We start from the raw sequence: 12,234 nt of genomic DNA on the forward strand, positions 1-12,234 counted from the left end.
GAGTATAACAATAAACAGTGAGATGTTCAGGCTGAACTTGAAAAGGTCTGAGTACATAGCAAAGTAATGTGTGCTGGTTCTGCCTGCTCCCCAGAGTGTGTCTGGGCTCCGACTTTGCCTTTCCTGGAAGCTGGAAGAGCGAGCGAGAGCCAAGATGCCGAGTTGTGGTGTCCGTCTGCTTTTCTCTGTGAAGGGAACATTTCTCTTTCTGCAGTTGTTCCTTTCTCTTGGGCTCAAGGTTTTGCTTCTCATTAGGGAAACCAAATGGCTAAATCAATACAATGGTTGGAACCCGGTGCTTTCCCACAAGCCTCTCTTGCCTGAGATCTATTGTATATTTCAGTAGAAACTCAGCCATTTTGGCATCATCAGAAGACTGGAACTTGTTCCCACTATTTGAAGAATGTGACTGATTTTAGGCCTACTGGGCCATACTTACACAGTCTAGTGTGGGAAATTATATTTTCTCTTGCTCTTTGTGATGTACGTAAAATTGCACAGTGGTCAACCTTAGTGTGTCCTGCATCTCAGCTTCAGCCACACCTTAGGGCCCTACACCTACCTACACCTCAGATTCTGCTGCAACTTATTGTCCAGCATTTCAATGTAGTGCACCTTAGCTTATGTCTTAGTGTCCTTCACCTTCTGACAAAGTTTCCTTCACCTTGTACAATCTTGGTCTCCTGCATCTCAGCTTCTGACACACATCAGTGTCCTTCACTTTCTGGCATCTTAGTGTCCTACACCACAGCTTCTGCTCCACCTCAATGACGTACACCCTCCTGCATCTCAAAGTTCTGAACCTTAACATATGCTGAACCTCAGCTTCTGATGCACCTCAAATCCTCTTGTTCTTCACCTTCGTCCACATCTAAAACTCCTACATCTCAGTATCCTGCAGCTCACCTTCTCAATATCCTGCACCTTCCTTCAGCTTCTGTGGCACACCCCGAAGATGCAAAGGTACTCGGTGTATAATTTGCAGTGGTCATAATTTATGTGCATGGTTCCCCTGCAGGTAGCTAATATACACAGTTGACCCATCACACATAAATTGGAGAACTTAATTTATCATGACTGCAATGCATAAAGTGAAAATAAGTGCTGAGGGATGTTTTCTTTAACAAATAATAATAATAATAATTAGAGGTAGGGTAAGGTCTGATTTCCCAAAGAGGTGAATGGAAAAAAGTATGAGTTGACTCTAAGTGTGACCAAGGGCTGTGACCAGTTTTATAGCTATGTAGAAGAAAAAGAAGTCAAAATGAAGATAGTAGGGCATGGTGATGACAGTAAGGTAAGCTGAAGACGGAGGCAGAGAGTTAAAATGATGACAGTAGGGCAAGATTGGGACAGTAAGTCAAAATAAAGATAGTAAACAAGGCAGGTTTGTTCTAACAAAAATCCACCATCTGTTGCTGCTCTCTCTCCTGATTAGGCCACACCAGTCCGACACATTCAGCAGCTTTTACTGCAAAATATTTATTTAGCACAACATGTTTCGGATCTTCATGGATCCTTTTTTACACTTGAAAAAGGATCCATGAAGATCCGAAACATGTTGTGCTACATAGATATTTTGCAGTAAAAGCTGCTGAATTTGTGTGCTCCATCCTATTCCCTTTTTGCAAAATAAAGATAGTAGGGCATGGTGGTGACAGTAGGATAAGAGGTAGACAATATGTGAAGATGGAGGCAGTCAGTCAAAATTAAGACAATAGGGCAAGTTGTTGACAGTTGGAGAAGAAGGAGACCGTAAGTTAAGATGGATGATTCATAACCATAGATTCTGGCAACAGTAAGGTGGAGACAATAGGCCAAGTTGGAGGAAGTAGGTCAAAATGTAGACAGTGGGGTAAGATGGTGACAGTAGAATGAGATGGAGACGGTAGATCAAGATGGAGACAGTACGTAAAAAATGAAGACAGTAGGGTAAAGTGGTGGCAGTAGGACAATATGGAGAAAGTTGATCAAGGTGGAAACAGTAAGTCAAAATAAAGATAGTAGCGCATGGTAGTGAGAATAAGACACGCTGGAGACAGTAGTTTAAGATGGAGACTGTAAGTCAAAATGAAGACAGTAGGGCAAGGTGGTGACAGTAGGATCAGATGGAGACAGCTGGTCAAGATGGCAGCAGTAAGTCCAAAGGAAGATATTAGGATGACTGAGAGTATGATAAGATAGAGACAGTAGGACTGGATGATGACTGTAGAGCAGATGACAGTAGCGGAAAATGGTGGCAATTACACTTTATATCAGTTTGCCCAAGCTGCTACCTGTCACTGAAGTACAACTCCCAGGACCCAACAACATGTTGCAATTAAACAATAAGATTTTGTAAATGCTGGACAATGAACACCTAAAAACTGAACTATTCCTGAGCCACACTTGCACTTCAGGGGCCCCTAAAACATTTTTACTATGGTGCCTAATAACTTCTGATGCCACCACAGCTTTCATCCCCTGACAGTTACATCATGAGCAAATAGGCAAGACCCTCTTTTTTGGGAAAAGCGTTATCTTTTTCTCATTCTTTTCTATAAATAACAGATCCCACCTCTGATCTGGGGAATCATAGGAGTTATTTGTGGTCACAATTGATCACTAACGTTCAGTCTGTTTTTGGTACACAAGAATGGGCTTCTTGAGATGCTTCAGTGAAGCATAAACAATGGAGAACCTACATGTTTCTTGTCTTTCAAGAGAGTTTAATGTATCACTGAGTCATCTAAGTTTATGAATTGAAAAACTAAACGTCTTCCATTTTAAAGCAGCTGGAAACTGACTTGTATCTGTCCTCATCAGACCCTTTATGACTTATGCGCCAGCCGTGTAATCCCATTGTGCTCTTGGTGGTGAGCCCCACTGTGTGTGTGTCGGCTTTCCTTCCATTGTAGGCAAAGATCTTCCAGGCTTCGGGTCCATCTGTGCACAAGCTGAGCTGTGGGCTGAGTGCATTTCTCCAGCGGTGGTGATGACAGCTGCTCATAAGTCGCCTCCATGAGCAGTGCTTGGCTTCTTGAAATGAGGTATTACATCTAGGAGGTCATAAAAATCCCCATCTGTTCCCACACGACGCATTGAAGGAAGTTATGCTGCCGAGTCTGTTAATAGAACATCTTCAGTGGATTAGGTCACCAGCTAACCAGAAGTGGCAAAAATAGATCCTTTTAACCTCAGTGTTAGTCTGCTCACAGGCTCAAAGTACAGTCCTTCCATCCAGCACCTTGGGAAGGTATAGATAACCAAAGGGTCATGGTTATACTAAGGTCCAAGGTAGAGCAACAAAGCATTCAAAGATCTCAATGGAAACCAGAGCAAGGGAGTAGGACCCAAGGGACAACCCTGGGGCCCACCCACCTAGGGGTAATTAAGGAGAGTGTAGGATAGTAGGTGTACTGTAGCAAAGCAAGATCACCATAGTAGGACAAGATGAAGACAGTATGGCAAGATGGCAACAATAAGACAACAAAGTGACAGTAGGACATGATGGCAATGGTTGGACAATATGGTAGGACAGTAGGATAAGAAATCAACAGAACAGTAAGACAAGATGTCACACTGGGGCAAGATGGAAGCTGTTGGAATGGATGGTTACAGTTGGGCTAAATAGTGCCACTAAAAGAGGATGCCAATTGTAGGCTTAGAAGCCAACTTTAGAGCATGATAGAGACAACAGGGTAAGATGGGGATAGCAGAACAAGATGGCCACAGTAACACTTTATAACAGAGTTGTCCATTCTGCAGCTCTTCAACCCCCATAATACAACCTCAGCAACAATATCCATAAAAGTCTTCTTTGTCCAGGGCTCCACCATATAAACAGCCCAAATAGAGACCTTGGTGGATTGTCTACCCCAATGTAGACCCAAGTTTAGTGTACATGCAAAACTGTGTTCATCGGTGTCCAGAGTGGGCACCATATATCGTTGGGTACCAACAAGCATCAGTAGGTGGGAAACTCCAATAAGCTGGGACATTATCAACCAAAAGTCAAGGAAAAACACTGGTGTATAATGAACATTGGGTTCTCAGGAGGGATTATGGGTACAGACCCTCACTCACTGACGTGCTATAAATGTCTCTGGCTGGAAGCTTGAATTTGTAGGGGGTCTTCCTGCATGGAAATGTTCATGCTACGTGTGTCCCACTCCCATTGTGGCATCACATACGCAGGCATTCCATTTGTGGTTTCAGGGAGTGGGAATGGTGAGAACGGGGAGGAAGGAAAAGCGGGATGGGTTCCCCCAGCCTCTGGCATTTTGCGGGGTAGAAGAGGACATTCTTGGAACCCACGCATGCAGATGTTTGCTCTTCTGTAGTGGAGTAAGCAACATTAACCCTTCCTCTGCCGCAGTCCAAACAACATTTGTCATAAGGACCTTAAACATGGCAGATTGCTCCCCCCTTTTTGCACCATGTCCTGCTGGTAGGAAATGCCCCCTATAATGTTACTATAGCTTTCATTGGTTCCTCTAATGCCCCCTCAACCTTGCCCGTAATACCCTACATTTTTCAAGACTGACCAGGCCAATGGTAAAATACAAACATATCAGCAAGTTTAGTGTTAACATTGCTATTATTAAGGGTTTGGATAGTGCAGGACTTGTGCCCATGGAAGGGTTGGGAACACACTGGCAGCTGTTGGCATGATGGACACCATTCTATCCAGCCCATATCCTGCATCTCAGCGCTATATTTCCTGAGCCGCCATAAATCACGCCGCTCGCTAATTCCGCTCTGACAGTTGCCTTTTGTTTAGTCATTTCTCTATGGAAAGAGGCTGGCGACAGTCCCCCCCAGGGGTCTCTCTCTGTGACACACTCCAACTCTACTTTTGGCTTTTTCTTATTTAAATCTGCAAATGTTAATGCTAATTAGTCAGTTTTATGGAATGTTACTACCGTTAACGAGAGGATGATTTCTCTTCTTCCATGATGTCCTCGAAGGACATAAACTAATGTATCTCAGCTGTATCTCTGTGCAAACAGAACACACCGGGGGCTGCTTTATACAGATACTATCATCCTGCCAGGACTGCTACTTACAGTAAACATTCAGTGCAGCCACTGGGACAGAATGCTCTGTTATACAGATAGATAGAATCTCAGCCATAAAGCAGGGCAGGACTGCTGCTTCCAATGGGGATCATACAGGATCTGTGCAGTCACTGGGACAGAATGCTCTGTTATACAGATAGCTAGAATCTCAGTCATAAAGCAGGACAGGACTGTTGCTTCCAATTGGAATCAGATAGGATCTGTTCCAGTAACAGCAGAAGTTAGTAGGCACAGAGATACCGCCAATGTATTCATCACTTTTGCACAATTGCTCTGATGAGCCAAACAAAACAGCAACTCAGGAACTGCTGGATATTCCATATCTAGAACTTGTTGTTATAGTTATGTTTATCCCTGTATTTAAACTTGAGGCTGGAGTTACATTCTGGTTTATATTCAGTATCCGTTCTGACACTAACTTCCCTAGTGCCACTAATGTAAGATTATTCATAGGTTGGGTTTTGCTGCACTCTAGTGGCATGAAGAGGAAGTACATCTCTATACAGATAGTACCCTGGTCAATAGAGAAATATTAAGCCATTCTTATAATGCCACTGGCACCCCCACCGGCAATTGAATTGGTCCTTCTATGTACGGCATATACTGTATATTTGTCTGTATAAATACAGGACAAAGAGAAATAAAGCTGGTGTGGTTAATGTAGCTTTGTACTTATATTGTAGGAATGTTAGGCACAAGAGAGTTGTAGTTTGTACACTGCTCATATAATGAATTAGAAGCAAACAGTGCCATCTGTTGGCCGACCAGATACACTTGGCAGAAAATGTATTGCTCAGAGAATGAAGTTTGTGAGCCAAGAAGAGTCCGTTCTAAGAAGCGAAACATCACAGGACTTTCCTCTTCTCAGCAACTTAATTGTCTGTGTCCAGTCAGACCGAAATGAACACCAGGTGGAGCTATTGTTTCAAATTCATTAAATTAGCAGTGTCCAAAATACTAATGGGGGTTCTTAAATTAGTGGCAGGGGCCTATCCGCTCCAAGGGCAGGGAAGGTCGGACCAAGGAGGAAGCTTAAGGACAAGTTCGCGGTAACCAGAGGGATCAAGAGTTATCGTCATCAGCGTTCAGGCAGTAGTTCAGTAGGCAGGCAGCAGGAATCAAGGTCAGAAGGTTCAGGCAGGGTCAAAAGTCCAGGAAAATATTAATAATCAATTATGGAACACCCAGGAATACAAGCTAGAATTTCCTATAATCGTCAATGAACCCGTGACCTTGGTCGTTCCCATTTTCAGTTCACATCCTGCAATGATCTTACGGGCATGACTGGGGTTAGTGTGGTGCTCATTGGTCATTTCTACAGTGGTGTATTACTGGCATGCCTGGGGTTAATATGCTGATTATTCATTTTCTGTAGTAAACATACTGGCATATCTGGGGTTAATGTTGCTGTTATTCATTTTATCTAGTGATTATACTGGCATGTCTGGGGTGTGTAACATGGGTGTGTTATGTATGTACACAATTTCCCCCGCCTTCTTTCTATTTTTACAAATGTTTTCAGGAATCCTAGTTAAAGGGGCAGTTCCCCCTCTTTAACCAGCATTAGCTCAATGAATTGAGCCACTTTCTACTTCCAAGGACTCCTCGATTTGTTTGGATTGTGCTCAGTGGGACTAGGAAGTAGAACTGGATTTCCTTTCAATTTTAGATGAAAGAAATAATAGAAACCATAGACATTTCCTAATTAAAACTCTGGCAACCCTATTCACTGGACACATGTGGGTCGAGGAGGGTTGTACTGCCCCTTTATAAATACAATATATATATTATAGCAGCAACATCTTTTAAGAGTTTCCTCCATTCCTCTGTCTCTCTCTTTAAATAAGTAAACCTTTAAAATAAGTGAATGTAAAATTGATGAGGATGATGTTCTAAGCAATTTTGCAATGTACATTTGTTATTTATTTTGTTTATATTGCAAGATATCAAAGGATACATGTCCTGTTAATATGAATGAATTCTGTTACAACAGCTCCACCTGCTGGTCATTTTCTGGCCAGTCTGACCACCAAGTAGTCAAGGAAGTTGTCAGGAGAAAGAAAGAGGCTGCTCTGATGTTCTTCTATGTTTTTTTTATTAACCATAGCCACCTGTAGGTGGGGCTTGTGGTGGGTGCAGCCCAGGGGGCCCAGGAAATTTTTTCGTATGGGGCCCTGAGATTACTGATGGCGGCCCTGGACACGACTGTCGGATGTGGACGTAGAAAGCAGCGTCTTCATCCGACAGTCGGACTGTGTAGTTGTTATTGACGAATTTTCATTCAGTCCAATTATAACGACGGATTTTGTTGCCGGGTGCCGATCCGACGAAAAACGCTTGTGGAGATGCATGCTGCAGACTGAACTGATTTATGTGCAGCCATGCATCTAAATGAATTGCCATGCAAACTGTGGACTCCAGCAACAACAGGTACGGCCGTAGCACACACACTAATGTACATCAGCACAGCCCTTTGTACCATTCTGAAACAGAGAAATCTGCCCCAGTAGCACAGACTTTTCTATGATGGGGGATTATAATTTGATTTACTGAGTATATTAGCGCCAGGTTATATTAAAGGGATGATGATGGCTCTACAGAGGAATACCTATGCTGCCATAGTTTTATGGTATTTGTGACTATGAGCAAACTTAGGGGCTGTTCCTGCTGAATTGTGCTTAGTACAGGAGAATACCTATGCTGCCATAGTTTTACGGTATCTCTCTGTACAGACTATGAGCAAACTTAGGGGCTGTTCCTGCTGAATTGTGCTTAGTACAGGGGAATACCTATGCTGCTATAGTTTTATAGGATCTCTCTGTACACTCTGGATCCCATGGGCTGCCTGGTGACCATAAATCCCTGGGACCCCTGGCTACACCAGCCCCCCCCATCCTCAAAAACTCAATTCTCCCTCATTTTTCCATTTGGTATATTGCCTGCTGGGACTCTCCTGGAAAATTGGGGATGTTGACAGGTGCGTGTGTGCAAAACTGTTACACTTACATGAATGAACTACTACAAGCACCCTATAGGTACAGTTATGGTTCCCACCTTTGGCCATGACAAAATCTGGATTATGGAGCAGCCTAATAACATCTGATCAACACTAAGATTTGAGTGGAGGGGATTGATAAAAGGGGTGGTTCACCTTTAAATAAACTTTTAGTATGTTACAGAATGCCCAATTCTAAGCAACTTTTCAATTGGTCTTCATTATTATTATTTTTTAAAGTTTTTAATTATTTGCCTTCTTCTTCTGACTCTTTGCAGCTTTCAAATGAGGGGTCACTGACCCCATCTAAAAAAGCACTATGTAAGGCTACAAATGTATTGTTATTACTGCTTTTTATCACTCATCTTCCTATTCAGGCCTCTCCTATTCATATTCCAGTTTCTCATTCAAATCAGGGCATGGTTGCTAGGGTAATTGGGACCTGCAAACTGAAGAGCTGTTGAATAAAAAGCTAAATAACTCAAAACCACAAATAAAAAAATAAAGACCAATTGCAAATTGTCTCAGAATATCACACTCTACATCATATTAAATGTTAATTTATAGGTGAACAACCCCTTTAAGGTTTTTAATAAACTTGCAGGTGCTTTACGTATAAGAAGCCCCCCAAAAAACAGTGATTCTTCCCAGAGCCCCTATACATCCGGTATAACCCGCACTGGAAAGAGTTTTAGGGCAATTGCTGCACTTTTCCGATGAGACGCTCTCCTGATTCCTTATGTAACACAAAACCACCCACCTCTATTTTAGTCTGTAAATAATCCAGATTAAAGGCTGAGATTAGCGCAATCCCTGTCACCTTCTGATTTCAAATTACTAATTTTATGGAATCTCTGGGTTTCCAGTACAGGGATGAACTGCTAAGGAACCGTAGGCTACAGGGGAACCTTAAAAGATTAGTTTTAAACCCTTGTCCTGTACAGCCCAGTTTCCATCATAATCCTCTGGTCCAACCCGTGGCTTGTCTGAAAAAACACCCTAAAGTGCCCAGATTACTTAGAAATTGATTTGAAATTAATTGGTAGCACAGTATGGTGAAATGTGAATTTGATCACTGTGCTATATAACTGCTGGGGTCACCGCGTTATATACTGTAAATGCCGGGCCACCATGCTATATTAATGCTGGGGTCACTGTGCTATATAAATGCTGGAGTCACCATGCTATATAAATGCCAGGCCACCATTCTATATAAATGCTGGGGTCACTGTGCTATATAAATGCTGGAGTCACCATGCTATATAAATGCCAGGCCACCATTCTATATAAATGCTGGAGTCACAATGCTATATAAATGCCAGGCCACCATTCTATATAAATGCTGGGGTCACTGTGCTATATAAATGCCAGGCCACCATTCTATTTAAATGCTTGGGTCACTGTGCTATATAAATGCCAGGCCACCATTCTCTATAAATGCTGGGGTCACTGTGCTATATAAATGCCAGGCCACCATTCTATATGAATGCTGGGGTCACTGTGCTATATAAATGCTGGGGCCACCGTTCTCTATAAATGCTGAAGTCACTGTGCTATATAAATGCTGGAGTCACCATGCTATATAAATGCTGGGGTCACTGTGCTATATAAATGCTGGGGCCACCATTCTCTATAAATGCTGAAGTCACTGTGCTATATAAATGCCAGTCACCGTGCTACAGTGTCGGACTGGCCCATCGGGATACCAGGAAAAGTCCCAGTGGGCCCAGGTGTCAGTGGGCCCTCCTGCTGCTAAATATTTGGTCTTTTTCATGGTCATTCCCTATTTATATGACAACAAAGAATAATGGAATAATAAATTATAGTGTGTAAAGAAAAGAGACTGGGAGGTTGAGTGAGGAGAGGAAGAGTAAAGCTGGCCATAGATGCAACGATCCGATTGTACGTATCATGGATTCGTGCGATTTTCGGACCGTGTGTGGAGAGTCCCGAGAGCCCCTGGTCAAAGATTTTTGGGTGGGCCCCTGGTGTCCCAGTCTGACACTGATGTGCTATATAAATGCTGGGGTAACTGTGCTATATAAATATGTCATAGTCTGACTTCTGAGTCTAGATTTTCCTATTCATTGTTGGGTGAGCCTTACATTTTTGACACAAGTACTCACACTAACTATCCATCATTTTAGCCCCCTTCAATCACTGTGTGTAAATATCAGCCTGGCATAGATCAAAGTGCCAACCAGAAACCATAACCAGGGCCTTCTATGGCGCAGAGATACAATATTTGTTCATGTGCCCCAGTCACTGAAGGTGTCCCTTACAGGAGTTGTTCACCTTTATAATAACATTTAGTATGATGAAGAGAGGCATATTCTGCGACCATTTGCTATTAGCCTTTATTTTTTTCTTATTATTTGTGGTTTTTGAGTTATTTAGCTTTAAATTCAGCGGCTCTCCGGCTTGCCATTTCAGCCATCTGGTTGCTAGGGTCCATATTACCCTATCAACCACACCCTGATTTGAATAAGATACAAAAATATAAAAAGGAGAGGCCTGAATAGAAAGATGAATTATAAATGTAGCAATAACCATACATTTGTAGATCATTTGCCTTTTTAGATGGGGTCATCGACCCCCCATTAGGGATGTAGCAAACGGCGGAAAAAATGTTCGCGAACATATTCGCGAACTTGCGTCCAAAAATGCGAACGGTTCGCGAACGTCGCGAACCCCATAGACTTCAATAGGAAGGCGAATTTTAAAAGCTAGAAAAGACATTTCTGGCCAGAAAAATTATTTTAAAGTTGTTTAAAGGGTGCAACGACCTGGACAGTGGCATGCCAGAGGGGGATCAAGGGCAAAAATGTATCTGAAAAATACATTGTTGACACAGCGCTGCGTTTTGTGCTGTAAAGGGCAGAAATCACACTACGTCACTCAGGTGATGTTTCTGGACACGGAATGTGAAAAAGCTCACACAGCTAGGTGGCACTTGGTTAAAGACTGGGCAAACAATGCCTGCAAGGGCAATGTATACAGTAGTGGATACGGAATATATTATTGCTGCTGTAAAAACATCACTCAGGTGATGTTTACGGACACGGAATTATTATTGTTATTTAGACAGAATGTGAAAAAGCTCACACAGCTAGGTGGCACTTGCATACCTCCCAACTGTCCCTCTTTTGACCACTCAACCCCCTGTCCCTCTTTTGTACTGGAAAGTCCCTCTTTTCTCTGCACTGAACAGCCAGAAAAAAACCAGTTTCTAACTTAATTGGCTTTTGGCAGAGAGCTCAGAACAGCTAACAGGTGCAAATAAGATACTTTGTAACAATTTTGACTCTGGTTGGTGCTGGTGAACTACTAGGAGGAGCAGCACACCAGTCCCTCTTTTCTCTGCACTGAACAGCCAGAAAAAAAACAGTTTCTAACTTAATTAGCTTTTGGCAGAGAGCTCAGAACAGCTAACAGGTGCAAATAAGATACTTTGTAACAATTTTGACTCTGGTTGGTGCTGGTAGTGGTGAACTACTAGGAGGAGCAGCACACCAGTCCCACTCCCCAACACAGCTAGACTAATAGCACTGGGCTCTTACAGTAGCAAAGTAAAAAAACAAAAAAGAAAATAAAAGCAGTCCTTACAAGGACTATTGGGTTATTACAGCAGTCAGCAGATGAGATCAGAAGCAGTGCCCACAGCAGCTACATACAGAGCACTGCAGTAGAAGGTAGATTACTAGCCAGCAAAGCTAACTAACCTAAACTCACTGTCCCTCAAATCCCTGCAGAGTTCTGTCCCTACAATACAGAGCAGTATCAAGTAGATTACTAGACAGCAAAGTTACTATCAACTGTCCCTCAAATCACTCAACAGCTCTCTCCCTACACTAGCTCTTCCAAGCACACACAGGTGAATGAAAAAACGCTGCAGGGCTTCAGTTTATATATGGAAGGGGAGTGGTCCAGGGGGTGTGGGGGTGGTCCAGGAGGGAGAGCTTCCTGATTGGCTGCCATGTATCTGCTGCTCTGGGGTGAGAAGGCAAAAATAAGCGCCAGCTAAGGCGAACCCAAATTGGCGAACGTTGCGCGACGTTCGCGAACATTCGGCGGACGCGAACGGCCGATGTTCGCGCGAATTAGTTCGCGGGCGAACAGTCCGCGACATCCCTACCCCCCATTTGGAAGCTTGAAAGAGTCCAAGAAAAGTATTAAAAA

The sequence above is a fragment of the Xenopus laevis genome, chromosome 4S (assembly GCF_017654675.1).
Source record: "Xenopus laevis strain J_2021 chromosome 4S, Xenopus_laevis_v10.1, whole genome shotgun sequence".
In the NCBI taxonomy this organism is placed as follows: domain Eukaryota; kingdom Metazoa; phylum Chordata; class Amphibia; order Anura; family Pipidae; genus Xenopus; species Xenopus laevis.